Source organism: Ambystoma mexicanum, chromosome 1p (assembly GCF_040938575.1).
Source record: "Ambystoma mexicanum isolate Mex_15411 chromosome 1p, UKY_AmexF1_1, whole genome shotgun sequence".
NCBI lineage: Eukaryota > Metazoa > Chordata > Amphibia > Caudata > Ambystomatidae > Ambystoma > Ambystoma mexicanum.
The window spans coordinates 787,210,917-787,231,781 of NC_090921.1; the positions used below are offsets into that span (position 1 = coordinate 787,210,917).

The 20,865-nt window shown below is 49.0% G+C and overlaps 1 non-coding gene across 1 annotated transcript; it reads left to right on the forward strand.

The window, feature by feature from the left end:
• Positions 1-11,015: 11,015 nt before the first annotated feature.
• Positions 11,016-11,089, forward strand: TRNAF-GAA (transfer RNA phenylalanine (anticodon GAA)). The gene has a single exon. It is a non-coding gene; the product is annotated as a tRNA-Phe (tRNA).
• The last annotated feature ends 9,776 nt before the right edge of the window (positions 11,090-20,865 follow it).

The following is a 20,865-nucleotide window of genomic DNA, read 5'->3' on the forward strand; positions in this document are numbered from 1 at the left end:
ATTGTGCCTTTATGGTCGCCTATAGACCACACTTGATTGATTCGTGTTGTGCCTTTGGTCGCCTACAGACTACCCTCGATTGTGTTGTGCCTTATGGTCGCTAATAGACCACACTTGCAACCCCAGCCTACTAGCAACGCTACCCACATCATGTATTGGTGCCTAACTACTCTCATCCACCTAATGTGCATTTACACTAGACGCTGGACTAGTCAACTTGACCCACATTCTAATCAAGACACATACACCTGCACACGCATGCTAACCACTACCCGCTCTTCGTGGCCTAGCACCATGACACCTGCTAACCCGTACTTGGATGTTCCAGCACTTTGGATACGCCACTTTGCCACCAGACCAATACCTAACCAACCATTCACACAGCCTGGCTGTCAATCAACCAGCAGCATCTACCCTGGCCAATCAAGACAAAGTGCGACTTGGGTTTCCTAGGATACCCTGTGCAGGGGGTGACGACACCCCTCTCTCACATTCAGCCCACTTAGACACCCAGGCACCTTGAGGAGGGCTTCTGAGCAGAAGCCCGCCAAAAGACAGTGAACAAAGAAGGCAAACCTAGTTTGCTGCACAAAGTATGGTCGCCCACAGACCCCATTAGTTACTGCCTTATTGTGCCTTATTGTGTGCCTTATTGTGCCTTATGGTCGCCTACAGACCATATTGATTATTGTGTTGTGCCTTATGGTCGCCTACAGACCCCATTAATTGTTATGTTGTGCCTCATGGTCACCCTTTGACCACATTGAATTGATCAGTGTTGTGCTTCTGTTCGCTAACAGACCGCATCTGCTACCTTGTGTACTAGCGACGCCACCCACATCATGTATTGGTACCTATCGACTCTCATCCACCTACTGCATACCTACAGTAGACACTGGTCTAGTCAACCCAACCCACACTTTAATCAAGACACATCCACTAGTTCATCGTTGCCCAGCACCATGACACCCGCAAATCCATACCTGGATGATCCTGCACTCTGGATACGCCACTTTGCTATTAAACCAACACCTAACCAACCTTGCTCCATTGCCACCAGAAACACTAGACTGAATTCTAGAACTAGACTACCTACTTATCCATGCTCTCACCACCCCAGCCTTTCGAATAGAAACATTAGATTGAATTCTAGAACCAGCCCACCCACCTCTCCATGCTCTCACCACCCTAGCATTTTAATCAGAAATTCTAGATTAAGAGTCCGACTGTGGGCCAAAAAAAAACAACTGTACACCTACAGTAGCATTAAACACTCGCACATTGACCACAACCTTGCCAATTCGGCCATTGACTAGACAAGCCAGACCATATCCTTTTGCATGACCAACCCATAACACCAGAAAAAATTCCCCAAAAAGACAAACTTATTAAAGCAGCCTTGGTGAATGCTAGGTCTCTCCCTGCCCATGTTCGACATCGCTGACTTTATAACTCACGAAAAGCTCGATCTCCTTGCAGTGACGGAAACCTGGCTTAATGCTGCCTCCGGTCCATCTCTGGCCCTTGCTATACCTAATGATTATGCCATTATTAGATGCGACAGAAACACCACTCAGACAAAGGGAGGTGGACTCGCCCTCGTATTCAGAAATACCTTTGACATTAAAGTCATCCAGGACGCTCAAATCCCTTCTGCTGAATCCCTGTCCATTAAACTTCCTCTATCACCTAACCACATGGCAACAATGCACCTTATTTACCCACCACCAGGTCCCATTTCCTCTTTTATAGAGGACATTGCATCACTCATAACCACAGACACCAAACCCAATTCACAAACCATCCTACTTGGAGATTTTAATCTTGGTTTTAACGACCCGAAGAATACTAACGCCCATGACCTAGCCAACACCTTATCTGATTTGGGTCACACCCACATTATTCATGAGCCTACTCATATCAAAGGCAGAACACTGGACTGGCTCACTCACCTCAATTGCTCTATTGTTCTCCTATCCAATGACCCATGCATTTGGTCGGATCATCATAAAATAACGTTTTTTCCATCAAAGCCAACACACCCCACCCGGCTCCTATCATCATCCCAGCCACCAGCACGAGAAATAAGAAAGAAATTACACATGACAAACTCCTACCCATATTACTCCCCATCCTGAGCAATATTGACTCAGATGCTGACCCTACAGTTTTAGTGGATATATACAACCAGGCTATTCTCAAAGCACTGAACACCATCGCCCCCCTAAAATTGCGGAAACCTAAACCACAGCGTCACCTTAACACTTGGTTCACGCCGCAGTTAATAGAATTACGCAAAACTCAGAGAACCGCTGAGGCACACTGGAGAAAGTACCCCACAGCATCCAATAAGACTGAGCTAACCCTAGCTTCCACTAGTTACAAAGAAGCCATCCTTCTTACTAAAAAAGACACCTATAACAAAAGGATTACACAAGCAGAATCCAACACAAAAGAACTTTTTAATATTCTGAAAGAATTAGAATCCCCTATTGCCCCTATTGACAAATGTGTTACTGACGCACTATGGTGTAGTAATATTCAGAAGGCCTTATTACATAAAATAGCTCGCCTACAATCTAAAATCAACCCAAAAAAATCCCTGCTACTAGCTGACCCTGACTACAAACAATTACCTAATAAATCACTCAACTTGTAAACCTTTCAGCTTCCACCCCTCTCAATCTGGGAAGTAGAAAACATCATCAGGAAACTTAAACCATCAAATTGCCAAGGTGATGCCTGCCCCGATCATCAAAGCAGCCGCGCACGATCTGGCACCATTCATTACCAACCTCATCAATGCCTCCTTCAAATCTGGAGTAGTACCTGACAACCTAAAAGACGCGTGGGTCATTCCACTTCTCAAAAAAACTACTGTTGACCCAGCCAACCCGTCTAACTATAGGCCGATAACGACTGTACCTTTCTTATTAAAAATACTGGACAGAGCAGCCTATTTACAAATACAAGCCTACCTAGAATCTAACAATCTCCTGGGACTTAGGCAATCCGTCTTCCGACCGAAACACGGTACGGAAACTGCATTAATAGACCTCACTACCCAGATCCAAATCCTGAAAGCAATGGCAAACTTGCACTCCTTTTACTGCTTGACCTGTCAGCAGCTTTTGATTTGGTCAACCACCAAACACTTTGTCACCACTTGAAAACTGCTGCATACTTTTCAGATGCAGCCACGGCCTGGATCAGTTCCTTCTTGGCGAACAGAACCATGAGGGTCTTCTCTCCCACTGATTCTGCTGAACCCTCACCAGTACCTTGTGGAGTTCCGCAAGGCTCCTGTGTGTCCCCGACGCTTTATAATGTATTCACAAAGCCCCTCTTTGATATCCTTGACTATCTGGGTGTCACGTATACTAATTACGCGGACGACACCCAGATACTCATTCCTATCTCGGGTAACTATGAAATAGACAGCAAAACCCTTAATGAAATATACTCAGTAATACAAGCATGGATGGCACATCATGGACTTTGTCTCAATGACGAAAAACTGAGTTGATCATCCTTGCACTCACGCCAAACTTAAAAATCTTAATTCTGCATTCAAATCTTTCACTATAGATGGCAATCTCATCCCTGTTTCAAATAATACTAAAACCCTTGGCATCTACATTGATGCCACCTTATCCTTTTCCAAACAAACTAATGCAGTAGCATCATCAGCCGCTTACACCTGCAAGCTGATCACTGCATGTAGGCCGTTCATCTCTTCACCCAATTGCATTACTCTTGCTAGAGCATTAGTCCCATCCAAAATAGACTACTGTAATGCCCTTTACCTAGGCACTAGCCACATAAATATCAACAAACTGCAAGTAATTCAAAATAATGCCATCAGGGCTGCCCTCAACATCCCTAAAAAGGCACATATCTTTGAGACTAGACGCAAGTTACATTGGCTCCCAGTAGAGCACAGAATATCCCTCAAAACTTTGGCCCTCACACACAAAGCCAGGGCCAACCTTGCACCAGCCTACCTCACCAACCAACTTACACCTCACACATCATCAAGACCACTAAGAGCAGCACAAGCTAACACTATGTCCATACCGAGATTCAAACTTCATAACTCGGGTGGAGCTAGCTTCCCTGTACAAGCTTCTAAACTATGGAACACACTCCCCGCGCTTTTAAGGGCAGAACCTTCATTTAAACTTTTCAAACACAACACGAAGCGTTGGCTTCACAACATGGACTCCATGACAGCCTAACCTCCTGATCCCAGCACGATTGACTGCTGACGGCACACTCTTGTAATTAATGTATTTATCTTAGACTATGTATGTATGTATCTGCAATACTAAGTATGTACCTATCTGTAACTGTAACGTAACCCTTGTTTACTGTACCTAATTGTAACGTAACCCTTGTTTACTGCACCTAATTGTAACTGTAACCAGATCTAACTTACACGCCCGTATGCCCCCGGGCCTGGCTGCGCTTTATAAATAAATAAATACAAATAAAAATATACATATGCTTTGGTGGTGATTGATGAATATTCAAGGTTCCTAGAAGTGCCAATTGTGCCATCCATGGCAGCAGCAGCCAGCATACCTGCTTTGGACCGCATACTGACAGCATATGGTATTCCAAAGGTCATTAAGTCAGACAACGGTCCACCACTTACCAGCCTGGTATTTGCCAATTTTACACAATATATGGGGCTCAAGCATCAAAAGATCACACCCCTCTGACCTCAGGCTAACGGCATGGTTGAGAGCTTCATTGGGAGTATCAAGAGGGTGCTGCAAGTCACCCACGTATCCCACAAGCCTTTTGAACAGACACTATACCAACTATTGAGAGACTACCGACACACGCCTCACAGCACCAGGGAAAAATGCCCGGCGGAACTTATGTTTAGTCGTAGATTGAGGATTTGGCTACTGCAGGGCCACCCCGCTAAGGTGTCCATGCCATCTGATCAAGAGATTTGAGAGAGAAAATGAAGATGAAAGTGGCAGCTGACGTGAGAAGGGGTGCTTGAGAGAGTATGAGACAGAGTGGTAGTACGTCATATACAAGTACGTCATGTAGTAGGAGACAGAGTGGTAGTACGTCATATACAACGGCGGAAAGAGGACTCCAGGTTTGCACCAGGACCCCTCACTGTCACGCAAGTGAAGGGAACCATGATCAGTGCAGAGGAAAGGGAGGGATGCAAAATCACCCAGAACTTACCCCACTTTAGGGAATACAGATGAGACATGGAAGAGCGTAACGAGCCGAGGGAGGAGCCCACAGATGTCTGCTCCGGGAAGAGTCTGATGATTCTTAATTGGGAGAGAGGGAGTCGTCTGATGAAGAATGAAGGGATGTGGCTTCAGCCCTTCGAGACGCAGTCAAGCTCCACCACAAGAGGGATGGCTGGTCAGGGCCAAGATTAAACCTATAAGACTAATTGAAGAAATGGTTTAATATGTTGAATGTTTGTTTAAGAACGGGGAAGGTGTCACGTTTGTACACATCCACATCGTTATGTGGAGGCAGGGCACGGGGCATTATAAATGAAGACGAGTTGAAGCCAGTCGCAGACTGTGTGGGCCTCATTATTTGGTTGTCCTCTGCGCACCTAACCACGGTGACCTCAGTGAACATCGGCATCGTTAGTCAGACGGTATCAGCATCTGAGCCATGTTGATTACTGTCCCGTCATTAAGAATATCCACCAGCATTTAACATGTGCATACATAGCAAACACCCCTTCTCTCTGTACTCTGGAGCTATGGTTTTGTCGCATATAGTGGAGATTTGCGCCAAAACTAAAACGTGAGTCATACGGCCATTTTACTGATGCGTGTATGGGATGGGGGAGAGGCATGTAATGAAAAACCATTACTGTATCCCCAAAACAAGGACGCCTGCTCAGTCCAAGGTGGGGGCGTAACCTACGTAGGTTGCAGAAAGTAATAATACCTCAGCAGCACACAGCACACACCAAATCCTCTGCTGGTCCCAACAATTAGGGCACGTATGGTGATTTTGACCGACCTCAGAAAGTTCAAATGTTGATTCTTATTCTGCCAGCATTCAAACCTGTGACCCCCATGGCTGTGTATGGGCTACCTTACCGACTTTGGGGGGGTCCCACTTTGTATACATTTCACACTACAAGCAGACCCACAGTCTGCACTGGTCTGAAGGAGCCCACACAGTCCGTGCTAGTGGGGGACAGTGGAAGAGCTGCCACTCTGGATTAGTGGCTGATAGTGTTTACATTCTGCGCAAGTTGTGGGGGCAGTGAGCTAGCAGGCAATCTGTATTAGTCGGTTTCTCTCAGAGACCTCTCTAAAAATAACGTACACTCTTATGCGATTTTTTTTAAAGCAGATTCATTGAGAGGAAAGAATTCGTGATTTAAAAAAAAAAAAGAATGCATTAAATGGATACCTAGGATTGAGTTGTGATTCTTGGTTTTCTGTTTTCAAAAACATAATTTTGTACAATTGTTGATGACATGGGTATGCGAATTTGATTATTTAGATTGTGTAGTGTGTGATTTGTAACACACCGTGTGCACTAATAGATACATAAATAAAAAAAGATTCGTGGGTGATGGTGCTTTTAAGTTGGGACTGGTGTCAAACAATAAGGGGGCCCCTTGATCTGTACTGTCCTTCCACGCTGAGAGGAGTCAGACTGTAAGAGGGGATTCAACCCAGTGTGAACTGGAACCAGCACTCTCTGTCAGTGAGTGGTAGTGCCAGGTGGGCCACACGCTGTAATGGTCTTAGACAGCGACAAGGCCCTTTAGCTTGCACTGTTCTTGGACATAACGCCCTCTTTTTTTATCGTTTCGGAAACTGGGAACATGGAGCAGGATCCAGGGTAGGGATCTACTGTGTGGGGTTTCCCGCCCCTTGCAGGGAACCCATTTGCTTTTCCACCTGCATCAAAATATTTACCTGGGCGGAGAGGCGGTCCACAGGCACACGGTGTAATGGCAGTCACCTTGTTTTTTTTATGGCGGTGGGCGACCACCATAACTAGCAAACGCCGTTTGCATAGGCACACACACAATTGATTTTTGGGCATTCACTTGTTGAGGAAGTTTTGGGTACAGAAAACCTCAGGAAAAATTGGGTTCCCATACCTGACAGTGCGCAATGCAGTGAATTCTCATTATTCCCCCAGTCCCCCACAAAAAGCCTGGACTGTAGGCTCTTTGCGACAGATGATCCATTTAATCTCATGTAAAGTGGTCCTGTATTGTGCTCCTCTGCAGTTTTGGTGGCTTTGTTGGATGTGGCTCTGCAAGAAAAGAGGAGAGGGAGGGATGCTAGTGGGATCACGGGGCAGCAAGTACACAACCCGAGGTGTTTTGGACGAGGATAGGCCAGAGGTATGGGCTGCTGAGTCCAGAGTCTTGGTATGGCTCTGTGTAGTTTGGCAGTGGAACTTGAGTATGTGTTTTATCTGGATGGAAGAACCGAGGTTCTAATGAATTATCTGCTGATAATGTGTTAGCATCTTTGATATATATCTTATTTGTAGGCATGAAGGTGACGTGCAAAATTGTGTGCAAGGGGTGAACGATCCATCCTCCCTGAATTGACTTACCAGAAGAACCTCTGGAACTGGTCCTGAAACACAAGCATAAACATTGGCCTTCCAGGGCCGCCATCTTTTGTTCACGGCAAGCCCGTGCGTAGAAAATGGGCAGGGCTTGGCACCCTTTTTATGACTTTTCAGTACACAAACACGAGGGGAAGTAAGCTGTGGACAGGCAGCAGTAAGCGAGGGATATTTGGGTGAGGTCAGATGTGAAAGTGGAGCTTAGTGGCTGACCAAGAGACCAGTGGAAGGAAGGAAGGAGCAGCGGAGTCTGCAGGCGATTTTTCAAGCAGATAAGTTATGGTCTAAGGAGTGAAAGTGGTTTTGCAGTGTGAGGGTGCATGGTTGTGTGGCGGGTGGTTAGGCATGGTAGTACAAGGAGTGTTTGTGTAATGAACGGCACTGAGTGAAAGGAGGGTGTTTGAGTAGTGGAGGGAGAAGTCGTGGTTTGGAGGGAGGAGGAGTGGTATGGAGGGGGAAGCAGAAGTATTATGGAGAGAAGAGTAATAGTGTGGAGGAGGGAGAAGAACAGAGAAGGGGGTAATAGAAGTAGTGGAAGGAGGACTAACATCAAAGGAGGGAGGCAAGACCGAGGCGGATTGCGAACATAGAATGGTCAGAAGGTTTAGTGGGAGGAGTGGGGCAGAGTGGACAGTGGGAAAGAGTGGGAGAGAGGCAAGAGTGGGCATGTTAGATGTACCCTAAAACACTCAGAGTATTTGTGAGGCACATCCCATTTCCCATTAGATCACTAACAACTGGATATGGTATTGACAGTAAGGATGTCTCTGAGGGAGTTGGGATAGCCGGCATTTTGATCATCGTCTCCAGCGTGAGCTAGCTTTAGTTTACATTTGGTAGCACTAACCGGGGGTGACTGACACCTGGGCTAGGGAGGAAAGTCATGACAAGACGAGAGAAAGAGGAACGGCTCTAGGCCCCACAAAGAGAAAAAGAAAAACCCTTGAACCATCTCTACGTTATGGACTGATAATTGTCTGTGACAGCAATCTCTTGACAAGCATTCTGTTTTTGTCTCTTTCCGCATTGTCTAACCAGTTCTTGCCTTGTACGCATGTGTGTTGAGATGTAAACCTGCTGGAGACAAAACAATTCTGTTTTTTCCTAAATACACATCTGTCCATAATGTAATGTGTTCACATGGTACAAACGTAATTTATTGTGTATTCTTATTGTATACAAATATCATACAGCCATGAGTCTTATTTATTTATTTTTGGATTTGTAAAGCGCACTAACATCCCAGGGGCACTGGGGCGCTGTTGCAAGTAAGTGTCTTAGTTACAAGGAGGATTGCTTCGCTCACTAGCACTACTTCTTAGCACTACCTCTGATTCTAGGTGCTGTGCTACTGTTTTATACAGTCCCTGCCCTTCTGTGCCTGCATTTTACATGCAGAGGCTGCCCTTAGATGAGCAATGTAAAACTAAATCGTATGAAGGTGTTGATATACTAAACCTGCTCTTTCTACGCAATATGCCAGTCCAACTTTTGACATGCAGAGAAAATGGCATGTATGCATTTTCTTACTTCTATACGCTACCCAGGTGTTCTGTGCAGTTCCTGGGGTTCGTATGAGAGGTTTTTTGGGGCTCGATTTGCTTTCTTCATCTTTATGTAATGAAATATTTAGCAGGGGAGTTTCTGTAAAGTTTCCTCTTGGGATGGGAAACTCAGATATACAGTTGTCGGCATAGGCGCCGAGTACAGGGGGGGGGGGGGCAAAGTGAGCATCCTTCCGTTTAGTTCTTTAGCAACAGGGGCAGGAACCTCACTTTGCCCTGTAGAGATTGTACCATTTTTAATTTCCAACTGTACATCCATAATGAGACTGTGTGCAGTGTCAGTGGTGTGAGAGATGACTGACCTTTTTTTATATCAAGTACATGGACTGCACGGTTGGCAATGCAGTGAATTTGTGCAGTATTAGGGATCCACATACCATGTTGAATTCCTTGAAAGTTGAATGAACAGTCATAAAGTGAAAGGCTGCATAGGTAGCTCAGCAGGCTGAGTGACTGTTGCTGAGATATAGTATTTTCATAGCAGCATGTAAATCCCTGGTCTTTTTTTCAAGTTCTGTTTGAAGAAATAGGATTATAAAAGCACCATTTCAACCTCAGGAGAAGTCGTGCTCTGTTGCCTTTTCATTTTCAAGGCGGGCGAGGGAGCCAGGGAATTCTGCTGTCATAGTGAGGATATAAAATGGACAGCCATGGCTGTCAGATCCTGACGCAGCAAATCTTTTGTAGCTTGTGCTCCCAAACCCCAATATCTTTAGCTGCTCATTGCAGCCAAAATCTCTGATCCAGGTGTCCTTGAACGTAAGTTCACTTTCGCACAATTTCAGAGGTTAAGACAACTCATGGGTGCTTCTAAAGGATAATCCTGTACAGCATTCCAGGTGCGGGGACTTTCTGGAACCATCAGTTCACTATGAACTGTGACAGGGTCAAGGATGGCCCTTCTAGTGGGGTACAGGGATGACTCCCAACCTGGAGTAGGTGGCCTACCGGGGCGTATGCCAGAGCCGATCCCACCCCAGAGGAGGGGTGAGGGATTTGTGAGGGCTCCAGTCCTTGAACCCCCTAAGTGTGCAGGGCATACGTGTGATGACCTTGGTTCCGCTGTCAGGTGCACTGCGCCTTGCAGCCTCGTATCTGAAGAAAGTTCTTTCATGTTTCCTGCAGAATCGCCGGCTCCCGAATGCAGTTCGTCCCCAGTGGGAAGCTGTGTGAGCAAAAGCGCCTGCGCTGAACCTGAAGGTGACGAGGGGAGAGCACGGCGAATGGAGGAGGCACCCCGATAACCGGGGCAGGGGCCTTCCTCCTTTACGCTCTCTTGCCCCTCCCCCACAGGGGCAGGGGAGAGGGCGGCAAAGGAGCCAGAGAAAAGGGCGCCAAGAGCCCAGGAAAGCCCGCGAAGGGCAACAAAGGAAGGGGGCGGGGCTTGGGGCATAGAGGCGGCGGGCGCCCGGCACAGGAGCACTTGCAGCTCTTCCAGCAGCCGGGCGCCCGTCAAGAGTGGAGGACTTCTTTTCGACTTCGTTTTGCAGCGGTTTCCTTGGACGGCGGAGCAGTTGCCTGGATTTCGTTTGTACACAGGACTTCGTTCTACTGGAGGGGAAACCTTTGCGAGGAAGCGGCGGCTCTTGCGGCGTGGCGAGCGGTCGGCATCCGGAGGCGCCGGCGACGGGGAAGGAAGGTCGTGAAGCAGGCGAGGCCGTCTAGCAGAGCGTCAAAGCAGCCAGGAGCTACACGTTCGCAGCCAACAGGGGCGAAGGCAAGGTTTCCCTCAAAGGAGGCGCCAGTCAGCTGGTCGGCGAGGCGGCAGGGACCTGCACGCTCGCGGCACTGCCTCGCAACAAGGGAAACTGAGGTGAGAGGCGGCCACTACCCAGGTTGGGAGCAGCCCGAAATAGCTCAGTTGGGAGAGCATTAGACTGAACATCTAAAGGTCCCTTGTTCGATCCCGGGTTTCGGCAGGGGATATTTTTCGAAAGTGAGACGCACGGTGCGACGGAACAACTGCGGGCGCAAAGGACAGATAAAGCTGGCTGTTTAGCTCAGTTGTTTAGAGCGTGGTGCTTATAATACCAAGGTCACGGGTCAATCCCCGTATTGGGCTCTTTGTCATTTGGGCGGTCCTAAGGCTGAAGCCTGCAGAGAGCGGCTCAATTGGAGGGGTGGACGAAAAAGTGCTGGGCGTGACTACAAAACTATTGCAAGGCTATAGCTAAAGAAAGGACAACATTTTAAAGAGTTTTCTTTTTGGCTGCGTGTGCTGTACAGGAAAGTAAGAGACACATAAGACATTGATTTGGGAAGACATTGCCTAAAGAGAATCATGCAGATGCAAGGAAAAAACCAGGAGGATCAGCAGAAGGATGACCTGGAGGCATTTTTGATGATGGCAAGAAGGGCTGGGGACAAATATGGCACCAGCTGGATGCAGTTGATGGCAGCACAGGTGGGAGCTGAGGTTGCGGGGCGCAACCAGAGGTCCGAGTCACCGCTCTTGTTTCCACCTACACCCATCGAGGAGGCATGGGTGGAAGTGCACTCGCAGGAAGGGAAAGAGCTGGACATCGAGGAGCTCGAGGAGGAGGAGGAGCCAGTCGCCAAAAGAAAAAGAGTGATGACCAAGAAAGCGAGGGACAGCCAGCAGCAAGCGGCGACAGCACAGAAGCGGAAAGCCAACCCCAAGGGAAGGGGGAGGGCGCAGGAGGTTGAGGCCATTCCGGCACCTGTCCCTGCTGAGGCTCCAAGACCAGTGGGAGGTCCTCGCAGCACACCTGTAGCCACACCGGCGGTAGCAGCTGAGGTGCCAACCACCTTGGAGATGGTGAAAGGTATGTTCAGGGAATGTATGGAAGCTTGGGTGACGGGTGGAAATTGTCAGTTGCCTGTTAATAATAATGCTTTGAACATGGTGGGTAAAGGAACGCAAGGGGGTAGTGGGGCCACGGAGCAGCTTGGCTCGGGGGCGAGTCAGCCCGTGGTAGGCGTAGGTCAGCCAGTAACGGGAGTGAACCCGGGGCAGATGGCGACGCAAGGGGCAAATACCACCTACACGCCGCAAATTGGGGGGACACCTTGGTGGGGGGCACAGGCTCCTTCACAGGTACACGGGCTGGAGCTGGCCAGCAATAACACAATATACGGGAGGCCAATGCCGGGGTTTGCACCGGCCAGAGTGGCGATTAATGCATTGGCATGGCACATCCCGCTGGCATACAAAGAACGGGTATGGAGGAAGGAGTTCATGGATATTATGGAGTTGTTGGGGATGGTCCCCTCGGGACAAGGCTTCAGCGAGCTCACTGAGAGGGAAAGGGAGAAGAAGGAGAGGGAGAGGCCAAAAATAGAGCTCAATATACATACCTGGTTAAGGGCGTTCAGGGTTTATGCCACTATTATGTTAGAAAAATTCCCACAAGATGGTGTGGCATTGATGGCGTACGAGCAGTATATTCACGAGCAATACCTGAAGCATGGGGGGGGATACATGGAGCAACTACGATAAAATGCAGGTATGGCCAGCAATGACCTGGGATGAAGTGGACGTGGGGGGGCGCATAGACATGAAAACGGTCCCAGCCAGGCCGGTAGATGAGAGCGTGGCAAGCGAAAGACCAGCCCAGGGCAGGGGCAGGGGGTCCTACTCAAAGGGGAGGGGTCCTTTCGTGGGAACTCCTCTTGGAACAGCCGGCCCAATTACAAAGGGGAGTTGCCAGAATGTTGGTTGTTTGCAGAAGGGAGGTGCTCCTATGGTAATGCGTGCAGGTTCAAACACTCAAAGGCTGCAAGCACAGGGAGGCACAGCCCCGCCAGCCGAGAGGGTAAGGCAAGGGGCAACGCAAAAGGCAAGGAGAAAAGCAAGCATGATTAAAACACAGCTGCCAACGGCAATACTTTTACAGGCCATGATGCCTTTCCTGAATACATATAGTGACAAGGGTGATGCAAAATTGTTATGGGAGGGTTTCAGGTGGGGTTTTAAGATTCCTTTCCAGGGGCAGATAGGACGTAAGGAGGCGTGTAATTTGAAATCTGCGCTAGCAATGCCTGAAGTCTTGGCACAGAAAGTGGGGAAAGAGGTACAGTTGGGGAGGGTGGCTGGCCCCTTTCGCACACCTCCACTGGAAAACCTGGTAGTTTCCCCGTTGGGCTTGGTACCTAAAAAGGAGAAAGGGCAGTACAGACTGATACAGCACTTGTCCTTCCCCGAAGGGGAGTCAGTGAACGATGGCATTTCAGGAGAGGAATGCAGGGTTCACTACGCAGCATTTGAAGATGCAGTGGATTTGGTAAAGGCAGCGGGGGTGGGGGCCCTCATGGGGAAGGCGGACATTGAGTCAGCTTTCCGGTTGCTACCAATTCACAAGGACAGCCACCATTTGCTGGGGTTCAAGGTGTTACAGGATTACTTCTACGACAAATGTTTGCCGATGGGGTGTGCAATTTCATGTGCGTATTTTGAGAGGTTTAGCAGATTCCTCGAGTTTGCAGTAAGGCAAAGAAGAAAGGTCGGGGGATGGTGCATTACCTCGATGATTTCATGTTTATTGGGAACAAAGGGACGCATGATTGCAAGAACCTTATGGCGGTATTTCAAGAGTTGATGGAAGAGTTTGGGGTACCTCTGGCTAAAGAAAAAACTATGGGTCCGGTCACGTCACTGGTGTTTTTAGGGATTGAAATTGACTCTGTGGCAGGGGTGTGCAGGCTTCCGGGAGACAAAGTACTGAAGTTGAAGGAAGTAATCGCAGGATTGTTGGGCAAAGAGAAAGCCACTTTGAAAGAGCTTCAGTCCTTAGCGGGCAGCCTGAATTTTGCAGGCAAAGTGATCCCTTCAGGTAAAGCATTCGCTAGAAGCATAGAGTTGAAAACAGTGGGTTTGAAGCACGCGGGTCAACACGTGCGCCTAGGAAAGGAGGTTAAGAAGGACCTGGAAATGTGGAATACCTTTTTGGACCATTTTAACGGGGTATTGGTGGGGAAGGAACCCCTGGGGAAGGGAGATGGACCCAATCTGGTTACCGACTCGTCAGGGGCCCTAGGTTTTGGGGCCATCCTGGGCAAGAGGTGGTGCGGGCAGGCCTGGCCGGCCGAATGGCGGTCCGAGGGGATCTCCAGGGACATTACGGTGCTGGAGTTGTTCCCGATAGTGGTGGCATTCAAGCTCTGGCCGGAACAGATGCAAGACAAAAAAGTGCTAGTTTGGTCGGACAACCTAGCGGTGGTGCAGATTATCAACCAGGGAACTAGCAAGAATGGTAGGGCATTGGGGCTGCTCAGGGAACTGACAAAGTGCTTGCTGCAGCTGAATGCAGAGGTCAGGGTACGTCATATACCCGGGGTTAAGAATGTGGCCGCTGATTCTCTTTCTCGTTTGCAGTGGGGAAGGTTCCGGGAAAACCATCCAGAGGCGAGCGCAAGGATGACACCCTTCCAGACACAGTGGTGGGGATTGGTTGGGGAGATCTGAGCGCACTGATCGACACGGCTCTCGCACCAGGCACTATGCGAAGATACAAGGTGTGCTGGGAACGATTCGTGGCCTTTCAAAACAATATCCTGCCCGAGAGCGAAAAGGGAAGGCCTGTGCGTGCCTTTGTGGGATGGTCTTGGAGCCAAGGAAGGTCCAGGGCGTGGGTGGCTTACCACCTGGCGGCGATTGCGCAATTCTACAAATTAGGGGGCATGCCTGACCCCATTAGGGAGCATTACATTGTCATGGCAATTAAGGGTTGGGCCAAGCAGGTGACGGCGAAACCCGACGAGAGACGGCCCATAGATGTGGGGAAATTGCACAAATTGATCAGGAGCTTGGGGGTGGTGTGCAGGGACGAGTACGAAAAAGGATTGTTCTCAGCAGCCTTCTCTCTGGCATTTTTTGGGGCTTTAATGGTAAGCGAGCTGGTGCCAGCCAACAAGAAGGGTAAAGGTTTGAGTTTCCTGAGGAGCTGTGACATAAGGGTACAAGGGCAGCGGTTATGCATATTTCTGAGGAGGTCCAAGACCGATCAGACGGGGAAAGGCAGAATGATCACGTTAGGGAGTATCCAAGACAGTCCGGTCTGTCCAGTAGGATGCGTGAGCAGGTATGTGAGTCATAGGTGCCACACAGGAGACGAGGCCCCTTTTCTGGTACACTACGACGGGTCAGCACTAAGCCTGTTTCAGTTTAAAAGGGTGTTGGACAGGACACTGGGGGAGGCGGGGTTCTCAATAGGGGTTTTTGGGACACATTCCTTCAGGATAGGGGCCGCCACAACTGCGGCTGGGATGGGCCTGGGAGCGGAGACAATCGAACAGATTGGGGGCTGGAGGTCCGGTTGTTTTAAGCGGTATGTCAGGCCTGATAAAATGTAAGACTAACAATTCCTCCCTCCTGTTTCCTCGCAGTAGCACCAAGGCGGGGAAGGCGGCGGTCTGCCTGGGTGGTGGGCCATTCGTTTGTGTCAAGGGCCAAAGGAAGCTGGTCAGCCAAGCAGGAGGTGCTGACCGCCGGGGAATATCGGGTGCAGTGGCACGGAGTGCCGGGTATGAAATGGGCACAGTTACAAGGGCACATACGCAGTCTCCTGAGGGGCCACCGGAGGCCTGATGTATTGGTGGTTCATCTCGGCGGCAATGATTTGGCTGAGTTGGGGAGGGGGATCTTACTCAGGGAAATGATGTCTTCATTGCAGGATCTAGCGGCTGAATTGGGGGACACGGAAATCGTGTGGTCTGAAATCATCTCGAGGTGCGAATGGAGGGGCGCCGAGAGTCAGGCAGCCGTTGAAAACTCAAGGAGGAAGTTGAACTGGGCCATGGCTAAGTTTTGCAAAGGGAGAGGCCTTCAACATATCAGACATGGTTTGATCAATCTGAAAAACAATGAGTACTACTTGAAGGACGGGGTGCATTTGTCGGAGCAGGGAATGGATCTGTTTTTCTGGAACATCTGCACGAAACTACTGGAGTTATAAGCTAGGAAAGGGGGGAGCCACGGTGGGCGGTAACCCACCTTTGGCGTGGCGGGTTGTGGCAACCTAATATAAGACAAAGACTCCGAATGAGCCATTGCTAAACCGGAAGGGGCTTCGCCCATTCTAGACAGCGCCTCCTGGGAGCCTAAACGGCGGGGGTGTCTGGCGGTAGCAATTGGGGCTCAACTTCCCCCCAACAAACGGCGCTCCCCCAGTCCGCAAAGACCTGCATGGGCAGGCGGTTTCTTAGACTCGAGGGCTTTGGGGAGTTGTGCCTGCAATCAATATGGAGGAAAAAGGGGGAAGCAGGACGAGGAGCAGTCGCCACACCTGTTGGAACTAATTTTTACCTGTTTGCAGTGGTCATGTATATGTAAAAATAAATCTGCGGCCTTGTTATGCCAAACCAAAGGAAATGTCTCATGCAGCACCTTACTGGAGGGGAAACGAAGGGGCTGACAGAATGAGTGAGGTTGGATACAAACGGCATAGCTATTGGACAAATGCCCAGGTTATGAAGGTGACGAGGGGAGAGCACGGCGAATGGAGGAGGCACCCCGATAACCGGGGCAGGGGCCTTCCTCCTTTACGCTCTCTTGCCCCTCCCCCACAGGGGCAGGGCAGAGGGCGGCAAAGGAGCCAGAGAAAAGGGCACCAAGAGCCCAGGAAAGCCCGCGAAGGGCAACAAAGGAAGGGGGCAGGGCTTGGGGCATAAAGGCGGCGGGCGCCCGGCACAGGAGCACTTGCAGCTCTTCCAGCAGCCGGGCGCCCGTCAAGAGTGGAGGACTTCTTTTCCCACCCTCCCACCCTACAGCTATGGCGGAGCCTGGACGTCGTTGTCGCAGGATGGACAGGCGGGTTGTGGCAACCTAATATAAGACAAAGACTCCGAATGAGCCATTGCTAAACCGGAAGGGGCTTCGCCCATTCTAGACAGCGCCTCCTGGGAGCCTAAACGGCGGGGGTGTCTGGCGGTAGCAATTGGGGCTCAACTTCCCCCCAACAAACGGCGCTCCCCCAGTCCGCAAAGACCTGCATGGGCAGGCGGTTTCTCAGACTCGAGGGCTTTGGGGAGTTGTGCCTGCAATCAATATGGAGGAAAAAGGGGGAAGCAGGACGAGGAGCAGTCGCCACACCTGTTGGAACTAATTTTTACCTGTTTGCAGTGGTCATGTATATGTAAAAATAAATCTGCGGCCTTGTTATGCCAAACCAAAGGAAATGTCTCATGCAGCACCTTACTGGAGGGGAAACGAAGGGGCTGACAGAATGAGTGAGGTTGGATACAAACGGCATAGCTATTGGACAAATGCCCAGGTTATGAGTCTCGCTCCTTTGATCTCATCCACATTACTCGAAAAGGGCACAGACTTCCCTTGACAGCAGGAAGGTGTGGTGAAAAGGGTAGGGGCCAAAGGGATTTTTTAAAAGTATGGGAATCTGTGACCAGGTGTCATGCGCCGTCTTCATTGGCGCCTGTGGCCCCTGTGTGTGTTGACACACTTCCTGACTCCCATAGCATTTGGGACTCTACGTACATCCAGCGGTCTAGTTCTTTCCCGCTCGGATGTACGTAGCCCTACTTAGCCGCGCCCCCTCTTCCGTTCCTTGCGTTGCAAACTTACGGTCAGCTGTTTCCTCGCTGCAGCCGTTGCGCTACGCTGTTCTTTCTCCACTTCACCTCTGTGCATTTTTGCTTACCTTTTCCTTCATTTCCTTGTGCTCCCCCTTCCTCTCACCCTGCCTTTCACTGTTCGACTTTCGGTCTGTTCGGTGCCCCTTTTTTCCTCCTCTCCAGTGCTCGCGCTCTTGGCTCATCCTCTTTTTCTTCGCGCTAGTTTGCTGGCGACACTTTTGAATCCTTGCTACTCGCTTGACTTCTACTATTGTGTACATATTGGAGTCCTCATTTCTCACGGATTCTGGATTCTCTTCATTGCACTTTGACAATCTGTCACAAGTCCAATTTCTACAAGGAGCCCTGCCGTGACCCTACAAATTATAGGGTTTTTTTCTGCCACGTTTGGCTTTTTCCCCTTTTTGGTCCCTCCCGGGAAAGGGGTTACAGGGGGGTGCTTTTCCATAGCCTTCACTGTGGCTTCCTCCCGTGGGAGACACAAGCTGCAAATAAAAAAGGAAAAGCACTACAGAGCCCGTCAATCCCTCAGCCCAGTGGAAGAAGATACTGACAACACAGGTGAGGAGGAGGAGGAGGAGGGAAGTTGGGACGTTCCAAGCAAACAGGACAAGGAGGTTGATAGTTTGCAACGCCCAAATCCAAAGATGGCTACTCCAAAGCAGGGGCAGGAGTTAATAGCCGCAGTTCAAAACCTCTTGCTAGAGATGCAAAATATGAAGGCTGAGAACAACTTACTGAAACAGATGGTGGCCGCTCGTGAACCACCCACCACGGATCTACCTCCAGTGACATTGTCCTCGGGCAAATATGACGGATCTCCCAAGAAATTAAAATAATTCCTAGATGCCTGCAGGGTGTACTTTACATTTAGAGGCCGCACCTATGCCTAGGATCATGCCAAAGTAGGTTTTCTAATATCAAACATGTCAGTTAATGCCCTAGCCTGGCCCACTCCTTTAGTTACAGGTAATGATCCAGTACTCCAGGATTTTGGCGCATTTGTGGATCTCTTAAAGCGCACTTTTGAGAGACCCGAAATTTCCATGGCGCCAGGGGAAGATCTGTTAGGTGTCCGTCAGGGTCCAGTTGATGTGCTGTCATACATCTCGTCGTTTAAAAGACTGGCTATGGAGACTGGAAGGTCTGAACAATCTCAATTCATTTTGTTCCGTCGTGGCCTCCGAGAAGAACTAAAAGACGAACTGGCACACTTTCCACGACCTGCCTCCTTACCGGAATTGATGACTGCCGCACTCCAAATGGAGTTTAGAATGCAAGAAAGGCGTCATGAGAAACGTAAGACACGTACTTCCTTCACAAGGACCTCCTCTCCTCCTTCCTCTACTGTCAAACAATTCGAGTAATCCATGCAGATTGGTGCAACTCGTCGGTCTCTGACTCCAGAAGAAAGGAAGAGAAGGAGGGAACAAGGATTATGCGCTTATTGTGGTTCGGATCAACACACAGTAAGAAATAGCACTGAACTGGCCAACAAGCCATCGGAAAACGAAAACCCTCGATCCTAGAAGGGACGGGTTATCGAGGGCCAGCCTGTAGTCCCTATGTATCAATGTCTATTGATTCCTCTGACACCTCAGAGGACTCTCGCCTCATGGTATTAACAATAAAAGTAACTGTCAATGGCAACCAAGTGGAGACTCTGGCATTGCTTGATTGCGGAGCCGCAGGCAATTTTGCAGACACTCTCTGGGTGGACAAGGTTGGAGCTAAGCGTATTGACAGTAGGCATGGGCAAAAGGTAGAGGGTGTGGACGGAAAACCCTTGAGCTCAGGGACAATTCTCCAGACTACCGAACCTTTGCCACTCACCATTCACCAGCATTCAGAGGTCATTACCTTTGACTTCATCCATGCTGCACACTTCCCGCTCATACTAGGAATCACTTGGTTACGTCAACACAATCCAAGTGTAGACTGGAAGTCCAACAGTTTCAATTCTCATTCAACCTATTGCCATACAAATTGTTTTCAGGAAGTACACTACCAAAACATAAGGACCATTCCCAGTGCTCTTCACACAACTGTTGATATTCATTCTCTTGCTCAGGTGTTAGACGAATACGACACAGTGTTTGCTGAAACTACACCTTTGAAATTACCTCCCCATAGACCGGAGGATTGTGCTATAGATCTGGTACCAAATGCTTTAGTACCCTTTGGCAGAATGTTCGCATTGTCAAAGATGGAAAAGGAAACACTTCGGAAATACCTCAACGAGAATCTATACAATGGTCTCATTAGGCCTTCAAGATCCCCTGCGGGTGCTCTATTATTCTTTATACCCAAACGGGACTCTATAGACCTTCGGCCATGCATTGACTACAGAGGACTTAACAAAGTAACGGAAAAGGACAGGTACCCCATGCCACTCATCCCCGACATCTTAGAAGCCGTCCAGAGTACCTCTGTCTTCACCAAACTGGATCTGCGCAGTGCCTATCATCTGCTCAGAATACGCTCCGGATATGAATGGAAGACCGCATTCAGGACACCCTTCGGTCTATACGAATACCATGTGATGCCATTTAGGCTTGTGAACGCTCCTGCCATATTCCAGAGGTTTATGGACATGATATTTTCTGATCTTCTTTTTGTATCGGTTGTCATATACCTTGACGACATTTTGATTTTCTCTCAGAATATGCAAGAACATCTGATGCATCTCACGGAAGTGTTGAAGCGACTCAAAGCACATCATGGTCTGGCCAAGAGAGAGCAGTGCATTTTTGGAGCTACTTCAGTACCCTATTTGGGCTTTATCCTTTCACCTCAAGGTATTCAGATGGACAAAAAGAAGATAGATGCCATTCTCCAATGGCATGCTCCTTCTTCTGTTAAAGAGGTACAAAGATTTCTGGGCATGGCGAACTTCTACAGGCGTTTTATATCAGGATTTTCCAATATCGTCCTGCCAATTACAAATCTACTCAAGAAACGATCTAAGCCATTCAACTGGTGTGCCCAGGCCGAAGACAGCTTTCAACTTATGAAGAAACAGTTTTGTAGTGCTCCCATACTACGACAGCCAGATCAAAGCAATCGTTTCATCCTTGAAACAGATGCCTCAGCAACAGCTATAGGGGCAGTTTTTCTACAAGAACATAATAACGAAGAACACGTC